The following is a 9,743-nucleotide window of genomic DNA, read 5'->3' on the forward strand; positions in this document are numbered from 1 at the left end:
TTGCTTGAATTGAGTGGATATAACAAAGTGAATATAACCCTGTTGCCAAACGTTCTTCAGAATCACCTGACCTCCCGCAGACGCCGTTCGTGGTCCGCTCGTGTACGGTGAGCGTACACTTCAAGGAGTCCAGCTCGCTGCCTGAGGACGGCCTCTGCGGCGTCATCTTCTACGACTCGTTTACGTGGTCTACGTGAACAAACCCTGGTCGTTGGGACGATAAGGCCTGGATCATTTCTTCGACCTCGGGAGGAATATGCACCGTACTGAATCGGCGCATCATTCTCTATGACGTGAGTTCAAAGACATATAGTTACTTGAGTATCTATCTACCCTGTGAACTTCGTTAACGGGTTATCGTTAACGAAGTTCACAGGGGAGTTCACTTCGTTAACGGGCTACCATCCGCAGACGGTGTCAGCGTAGCTAAGACATGAAGCGAGGTAGCGTGAATGCCTCATACTAACATCAGGAGCCTTATCTCGAAGAGCGGGGTTTAGTACACAACAATAACCACAGTTGGATACAACGTTAGAAGTCCGCGGTGTTTCGTTTTCACAGGCGTACGCACTCAAGCCTGCATATATGGACGGCACTCTCGTTGGTCGGAAAATTTCGTGCCGTAAACGCAATACGCCTGGTCAAAGGGCCCCTAATCCACCAACAGGCTTAAAAATAAGACTAGCGTGTAACTTAAACAGGGACTTAGGAAGACAAGGACAAGCGCACACTTCCTGTATTGTCTTCCTACGCCCCTGTTTAAGTTACGCGCTCGTATTTTAAGGATCCTGAATCAACCAACCTCGCCAATCAGCCATTTTTAAACACACAGGCGCTCGCGTGCTCCTCCGCGAGCAGTTGTGCACGCTCCTTGCAATTTCCCATCGGACGCTGAGGAAGGGCATTTCGGGAGGTAGACAGACGAGCCAACGGAGGCGTTCCCTGTAGACTCGTGCGCAACTGCGATGCCACAACTAAATTTCGACATCGGAGTGGCTTTGAGGCCCTTTGGGTAATGAAGGCTAATAGCATATCTTTCTTTGCAATCAGGCATAGAGCATAGAGCTCGATAATCCGTTTCAATACGGAAGGTCACCAAACAAGCATCAAAACGGCATGATGGATGATAAGACGTCTGTGAGCAATGGGAACACCTTCCCAGGCGTTCGCGGTAAAGATTACTTTGCAGCGGCTTTGCACTTCACACGAGGGCTCAGAATGACCAGAATGACGTCAAACGGCCATTCCGTCTCCCTGCGTGTGTTTCCCGTTTTCATATATAAAAGGTAGACTCCTCCAGCAACTCATTCATTTCAGGGTCATTCCATGCCAGCTGTCCCAGTCTGGGCGCTCGACAAAAAAAATCAATTTCTCTGGAAAAATATGAGAAATTACCACGTATAGCCATTAGTCCTGCAGTATTTTCCGAAATATTTTGAGCGGCAAAATTTTTTCGGGCACGTGAGCGCCATTTGAACTTCTCGATATGGCGAAAAACCAGGTACAAAAGACGTGTGTGTCTATATAAGCGTCACGTGCATATGAAAAATAAACTTCCAGTTGAAAGTCAGCGCTGTGTGTGCGTTTTCGTGTTCCTTCTCCGTCCGCGTCCAGTCGCGCTGTAGAAACTAATCATGAACAACCAACTAGCCGCCAACGCACTTTGACAAACCAATTCGCTATAATGGACCGTTTCACGCATTCATTGAAACTTGCTTTTTGTTTTTTAGAGAATCGCGCTTTATTATAGGACAGTTGGTTGGAGTAGCTTTATGTTTTTCACTCCTTGGCGCGTAGGTAATTGGGTAAATTGCAGCGTTTTCGGGAATTTTTTTACAAAATACAACTGTAGATCAAATACACCAATTATTTTTATAGAACTCTCCATAAAACGTACTATCGCCTAAAATTCTTGTTATGCCTGTGTGCGGTGCACAGGCTTTAAAATAAAATCCTGAACTTCGAAAAAAACGCTATATTGGCCTATGTTCAGACGTCTGTAGCACCTGAAGGTGGTCCAAGAAAAAATAAGCAGAAAATCGCATACGATTGAGAATCGTAACACCTTCGCCCACAGAAAGTTTAATCGAAGTATTTTTTGTTTTAGTGAAGGAAAACTTTTTGAAGTTTAGTACCACCATTGCATAATTTGCTATGGGGCAGTACAAACCGACTGAATTTACTGCATAAAAAATAGGTAATGTTTCGTACCATATATACGTTATATACGTGCACACAAAGGATGATGGGGGGATGGGGGTGGCGCTGCCGCCACTCCTGTTCATCTAAGGGGGCGCTGAGTCAGCCATATCATTGCTCAGTCGGACCAGTCCCGTCCTTCTTTAAAAAGCGGGGTTGTGACCATGCAGGCTTTAGATATAATGGTGCCTAGAGCCCGTCTTACACTGCAATAATTCTTTAATCCCACCTTTATCCGTGCAAGGCCGGTGACCAAAGGCAGGCCGTCTTGAAAATGACATCATCGCTTCATTTTCGTAATTGCCCCCATTGCGAAGCTTGGTTTCCTTCGTCCTCGACCAACTGGCGAGGGGCACTGCTTTGACATTCGCCCCCCCCCCCTTCCCCATAATGGTGAATACTGCACGCGCCTATAGCTGCATATTCAATGGGAAATCGTAAGAAGGGCTCAGCCATAACGGGGACGCGAACCTTATACCAAGATAATAGGAGCCTCACGAACAAGAGGAAAAAGCGAATAAAAACGACTGTAACGCTGTTTGAAGGATGCTTTTGATAGAGGATCAGTGTAAGTTTTACTTCTAAATTTTCCGTGTCTGAAAGAGACATGTCCATTTGTGCAGACATGGCCAGTTCCACGACGATGAAATCGCAGGCCGGCTGAATCGCTACGCATACAAATTGTTCGAGAGAGGAGTCTCGAGTTTCGGCATGCTGAACGTCCACGGCGACAACGTGACGAAGGGGAGCTTGTTTAATTGCCTGAGTATACTCCAGGTATATATAAGCGAGGAATATCGTATGACGCATACCCTGTATGCGCATAGGCAGGGCATGTAGCGCGTAGGCAAGACAACCGCCGGTCATTAAGAGTAACAGATTGCATTCCAAGGGAATGCAAACGCGCGAGGGGAGACAGAGGTGGGCAGATGAGATTAGCAGGCTTGCGGGAATAAAGTGGCCGCAGTAAGCACAGCACCGGGTTGATTGGCGGAACATGGCAGAGGCCTTTGCCTGCAGCGGGCTTAGTGAGGCTGACGAAAATGATTGTTTCATTTGTGAGACACGTGTAGAACAAGCAACAGTTATGAGATGTTAACATTAACAGATCAGCGGACGGCACAATGGGTCTGGGACAGTGGCGTAGCCAGGGAGTGGAACACCAGCCCGTGCCCTCCCGCCCCGTCCCATTTTTTTTTTTTTTGCTATGGCATACAGAGCTCAAATGACACTCGACCGTATCTGCCTGCCCGGCCCCCACTTCAGATCAAGGAGGTTCCCCCCCCCCCACCCCCACCTGAAATAAATCAGCCTACGCCCCTTGTCAGAGAATCAAACAGGGATAGCCGATATAATAATGGTAATATATGGGATCAACGTCCCAAAACCGCGATATAATATGAGGGATGGCCGTAGTGGAGGGCTCCGTAAGTTTTGGACCACCTGGGGTTCTCTAACGTGCGCAGAAATCTAAGTACACGGGCGTCCAAACATTTTCACCTTCACTCGAAAATGCAGCCGCCGCGGCAGGGATTCGAGCCCGCGACCTTCGGATCAGCAGTCGAGCGCCAGTAACCATTAGATCACCGTGGCGGGGCGAGCCGATATTAAGGCGACAGGCCTTAGATGCCTCATGAACGCGGAAGTTGACCATCAGCGTCGTCAGCACGAGTGACACAAAAAGTTGTCATACTTGATGACGTCACCATACGAAATCATCATTACACCACAGATCGCCAAAATATGTGATGTCACCGTCAGGTCACATAACGTGACACCACAAGATGACGTCCTCACATCACACGCTTGGTCAAAGGGGGGCCAATCACGGAGGTGCCCAACGCTTGCAATGTCTCCGATCCTGGACGCCCTGCGGAACCACGTTAGGCGCAAAAAGTTTCCGAGGGGGGCAGGCGAGCGTCAGCACATCGACTAAGGGAATAAAGCTGTATTTTGCTTTCGAGGTCGTCTTAGGGAATACATAAGGGACCCTCTGAGATTTTTCTACTCGTCATCAAGCAATATAAATGGACCTGCGCTGGCCACATGATGGGTAGGACGTACAACCGGTGGACAGCAAGAGCTGCACAACGGTGGCCAAAGGATGGGAAACGCAGTCGAGGAAGGCAGATAGTTAGATGCAGTGACGAAGTTATGAAGTTCATAGGGATAAAATGGAATCAGCTCGCACAGAATAGGTTATGAACTGCAGATCATTGGGAGAGATGCTCGGCTTGCAGTGGACACAACTAGGCTGAGAATATTGATGACGAAATCGGGTACATGTTCATTATGCTCGTATGATCTTGTAAGAACAATTAGTTGACGTCTAATAAACACATACTAAGCTATGGAAGATTGTCCACGCGACGCATCTGGCACTTCTGGTCATCCGGTTTGATCATATGTGAACAATCATGTTTCGTATGTGAGAACGCTTAATAAACACATGCGTTCTTATATGACCACACATTGAAAAAAGGGAGTCAGTTGACTCTTTTTTTTTGGGGGGGGGGGGACCCTGACTTGCCACGTATATGACACATGTCACGTTCATGTGTCTTTCTAAAGAGACACGGCAGCTCTCCTAGGAGATTACATACACTCTCGTCGGAGAGTCGTGGGGTGCAAAAGAGAGTCAACGCGTCTCTTTTTTTCGATGGCGCGAGAATTACGGATAAGTATGTTACATTTCATGGGGATGTTTCGTATGGCCTAGAGACTGTTTAGGAACGTGTTTTTAAAATGTCTTCGATATTTTATGAAGCGAGATAGGTTTCCGCGAAGAGTAGGATTGTCATCGTACGAGTACCTACACCAAGTCCGTAGACTCACAACATTAACAATTGCCAATGGTCTCAATGGCCAAACACCATGTCAGCAGCAAGTTGTTAAATACGGCAAAAATCAACTTCACATATTATCTCTTGTTTAAGGCAGCACTGGCATATAGGAATGGATCCACATTGTTATTTTATACAGTAAAACCCGACTATATGGAAATCGGGTAAATCGAATTATCTTTTATATGAAACTATTTCGATCACAACAAGGTTTTACCGCAAATGCATAGAGAAATCTACGTCTACATGCGTGTGGGCCACGGTGTCTAAGAAACTGCAGAAAACAAGGCTGTCATTCTGCCGTAGTTAGTGCTTAATTTTGGAAGCAGAAGGTTGCTATTTTCAGAAACCTGTGTGTTATTAGTATTGTGGAGATGTGCTAGGGGAAGTATGTCAGTGAGATGTCACCGATTCTACTTCTGAATAATAAAATACCAAGCTTGAGTTGAAAGGTGGAAATGAACGGCAGAATTTCGAGAGTGCTAAGAGGGGTGCTGCTGATGCTGTGTAGAACTATGTGATCATTCGGACTGCTCTTTTCTGAAGGTGAGTGAGGGATGTCAGGTGTGTGGCGTAGGTATTGGCCCAGGATGAAATGCAGTAAGTAAGCTGACCTAATGAAAGCATAGTAAAGTGATTTAGAATGTGTTGCTGAAAACAAAGTCTTGCTGAAACAATGAGTGTAGAGCATAGCATAATCGTATGGTACACAAAGAGGTTGTGAAAGGGAAGTCGTGGTGAGGAGAAGAGATGTAAGAAGGAAGGGGAGGGTGAAGCATATCACAGCCGTGTATAGTATAGGAGGGGGTGATACAGTACAGCAAACCGGCGGAAAAGGGAAGTGACGTTGAGGAGGAGTGATGTGAGGGGGAGAGGAGCGAAATGAGTCCGGGTGGGGGGCACCACTGCATCACAAATAAAGGTTTCCTTTCCCGCCATGGACGCCGAGAAGGCTGCACGCTTGAAACGCCAGCGCTTGCTTGCCCGTTAACGCAAGCGTCGCTGAAGATTCCCTGCTCCGCACTTTCTACAGCCTTCACGTTGTGTGCAACTGTGTACATTACCTTGTACACACAGTACGCACCAAACTTTTTACGTCCGGCATTACAACCCAGGCAGAGTACACGCTTCCGGCACCCGACAAGTACGCACAGCAGCGTATGAAGATCCCGAGGAGCTATTTTTTACGTCGATACCGTATTTTCTTGCGTACATCACGGCCCTTCGTATTGCCCTGCATCTCGAACATCAAACCGCGAAAAAATGGAAAATGAAAAACCGCGTATTGCTGTCAAGGCCTCTTATTATCATACGGCAGTGCCATCAATTAAGCCAACTTGCGCACTGAAATTCAAACCGCAAATACAATAATTTCATTAAATGTTGTATACGGAGTTATCTGATATATCGCATACATTCCCATTTTCTTGTTGTTGTTTTACGAGTTCGATATACGCGAGTTCGACTGTATTTACACGTAGGCATGGAGAACGAACGACGACGAGATCACAGTGTAAGGGAGTACAAATCTTTCACCGTGGACGAGGGTCAGCATAAAAACCTCGGAAATAACGAAATATTCTCCTGATATTTATTGGAGATATAGGGCGATTTAATTAACAAAGGTATATTTGTAGGTACTTCTCGGCATTTTCTGGTACTGCACGTATTAGCTCGGATATTCCGGCACATTCTGCGGGTAAATGTGCTGGTAGGCTCTACAGCCAAGGTTTTATGCGACTCTGATGCTGTCTTTGAAGCTACGCTCGCCGATTTTGCACATTTTAGCAGCGGAGCTTTTTAAGCCGACCGTAAGTCCGTGCAGAGCGAACATAAAACTATCGTTATCATGAACCGGCACGCGCTTTTAGGCAAGGGTTTCGATTGAAGAAGGGCTCCAGGATTTTTCATCCAATTGAATACAACAAACGCCAAGAATTGCGTAGGGCATATTATTTGTTTCTTAACTTGGTGTAGTAAATGTAACATAAATCAAAATTAATTAGTGGACGGAAAGATCCCTTTCGGCCGGTGGGGTTCGAGCCCACAACCCTCGAATCACGCGAACGGTGCTCCATCATTTGAGCTACAAAGGAAGGCGGTTCACGGTCCACTGTGTTGAGTATTTATGAGCGAGTAATAACACTTGGGAGTGCTAGCCAGCGCCACTTGCGGCCAATGCGGCGTGCGTGGAGCACGTTTTGCCAGACAGCGTGACGTGGCAGGTTATCTCTGCATGGCGTGGCAGCTGACCGATAACCCGTCACATGCTGCCTAAATGCTGCAGGTCTGCCGGGACGAGGCCCTCGCTATGAATGAACGAAAGACGGGAAATTGCGCGAGGGAATCGTTTCTTTGTTCGACGCAGCCAAATAAATGCAACAGACAACATAAGGAAAGCAAGCATAGCATAATAAACCCCGGTTGCAAAAAAAAATGCGTTTTTAAATTACAAACTTATCGTTAAGAGAGCTTTGTGATATCTTCATATAAATAGCCTACAACATTATTCACATTATTAGACTCTCTATTTGTCCCAAATCCTTTCAATGCTCGCGACGGTTATGCATGTTGTCTTAGTTCACTGTTGCTGGTTTTTTAAACATAACCTGTTGATCTATTTACAACTATTTTTTACACCAAGAATGTCTGTTACACGAATGTTCAACAATATTCCACGAGCGCGTATCATTATTTCTCGGTACCTTTTCGTTCAATCTGCTTCTTTTTATAATTATTTTTTTTTTGTCCTACGCACTGGCTGTTCCTTTCATTCTAAGGTGGCCGTAACCCCGCCAAGCTACTCATTGCAGAAGATTTTTGTGACTGCTCCTTTCTTTCTTTGAAAGATAAAAACATTGAATTGAGTTGAATTATTTGTTGTTTTGAACTGTAGTGTAGTAATTCCGAATACATTGATATGAATTAACGTCGGATTTAAAGCGAAATGAATTCAAGCCTTCCATTTTGCTCAGTCGGTAGAGCGCGGAGCGTGCAAGGGTGATTTTTCGTCTACTTTATTTCATTTCAGTCAATGTCATAACTACTACACGGTATTTGATAACCACAAATCATCCCCCCTTTGCCTTCCTTGGATTATCTGTCTGCGGGATTCATTCGGTTGTGTCTAACAAAGAAACGAGCTCCTCGGAAAAGACTTCTTTCTTCTGATGTTGACGTGTACGAGTCAGGTACGTATTCTTAAATTAATGGTATTTTTTTCTAACGCAGGATATTGTGGCAGAGATAAGAGAGGGACATTTTATCACCCATGATGGACCACCCCTTGTCATGTACACGGCACTCGGTGTGCACTACTCCGCACGCTACCGCAACGATATAGTGGAGGAATCCAGGCGAGTAGCATTCTTTTTCGCTACTTTTCTAAGAGTCTAGCATTCAAGATAGCCTCACTTCGCCAGTACGAAATTGAAGTTCTCTCTTTGAACAGAAGCAACATTTCGCTGCCCCCTTGCATGGATTTTACCTTGATATGTATAGCTTGTAATATAGTTAAGCAGTTCCCGTCAGGAGCACGCGCTAAATATGATAAGTTGAAAATTTTCGATGACTGAAAAACAATCTGTATTATGTATATACGTGTATGCAGATATCACGCACTCTAAGAAAAGCTGAAAAAGATTAACTGGGCAGCTATCTTAGCATAGATGAAATAATGCAACATGGCTGAAGAAAGGTCACTTTTCTGCTGAATATGTTTCGTTACAGTCACTATTTTGCACGTTTATTAAGCAATCTTTGCAAATCACCTAGCTTATCGCATTGGCGGTTATCTTAGCATGGATGAAATATTCCGACATTTCAGAACAAGTGCAAATCAGTTCTGCGGAAACCCGCAAGGTGGCGGAACGGTTAAGAAAGGGAAAATAGACAACCACCCGTTTGTAGCACGAAGCCACGAGGAAATCCATACGGATTTCTCAGAAATAAAGCCTCTCAGTTGCCGAAAAATTCGTCCTGGTCCGGGGATCGAACCCGGGACCAACGCCTATCCGGGGCGGTCGCTCTACCAATTGAGCTAACCAGGAAGCTAGCAATTGGCAGCGCGAGGGCGAATCCATCGACAACTCGGAAGCAACTGGACACATATTGCAAGTCAGTTCTGCGAAAACCCGCAAGGTGGCGGAACGGTTAAGAAAGGGAAAATAGACAACCACCCGTTTGTAGCACGAAGCCACGAGGAAATCCATACGGATTTCTCAGACATAAAGCCTCTATTTTCCGGATGGATGGATGGATGCTATGAGCGTCCCCTTTATAACGGGGCGGTGACATGTCTGCCACCAGGCTCGAAGGTTAAAAAAAGAAAAAAAAAGAAAAAAACTTCCTTGTTTCATGTTGTCCTAATGCCTTATCTACATTGATTAAATCTATGTTATTATAACAAAAAATATAAATTCACAGTCCATCTCTCTGCCTCTTAAGGCAGAATAACCTTTTTTCCCCCAATTATTTATTTTTGTACTTTATCTCTACTTTTCTGCCACCAATACTCTAACCGTCTCTTACTTATTTCTATCGCGGGCGTGTTCAGCTTTCCATTGTTGTCCCTAAAACCCAAGGCTTCATGTAGACTCGTGCCCACACGTATACCTGGGTGAATATCGCCACATTCAATCAGTACATGTTCCATCGTTTCCTTAGTTCCCCCGCAGCATGTACATAGTTCTTCTTCGTTAC

Source organism: Rhipicephalus sanguineus, chromosome 7 (genome assembly GCF_013339695.2).
Source record: "Rhipicephalus sanguineus isolate Rsan-2018 chromosome 7, BIME_Rsan_1.4, whole genome shotgun sequence".
Lineage (NCBI taxonomy): Eukaryota > Metazoa > Arthropoda > Arachnida > Ixodida > Ixodidae > Rhipicephalus > Rhipicephalus sanguineus.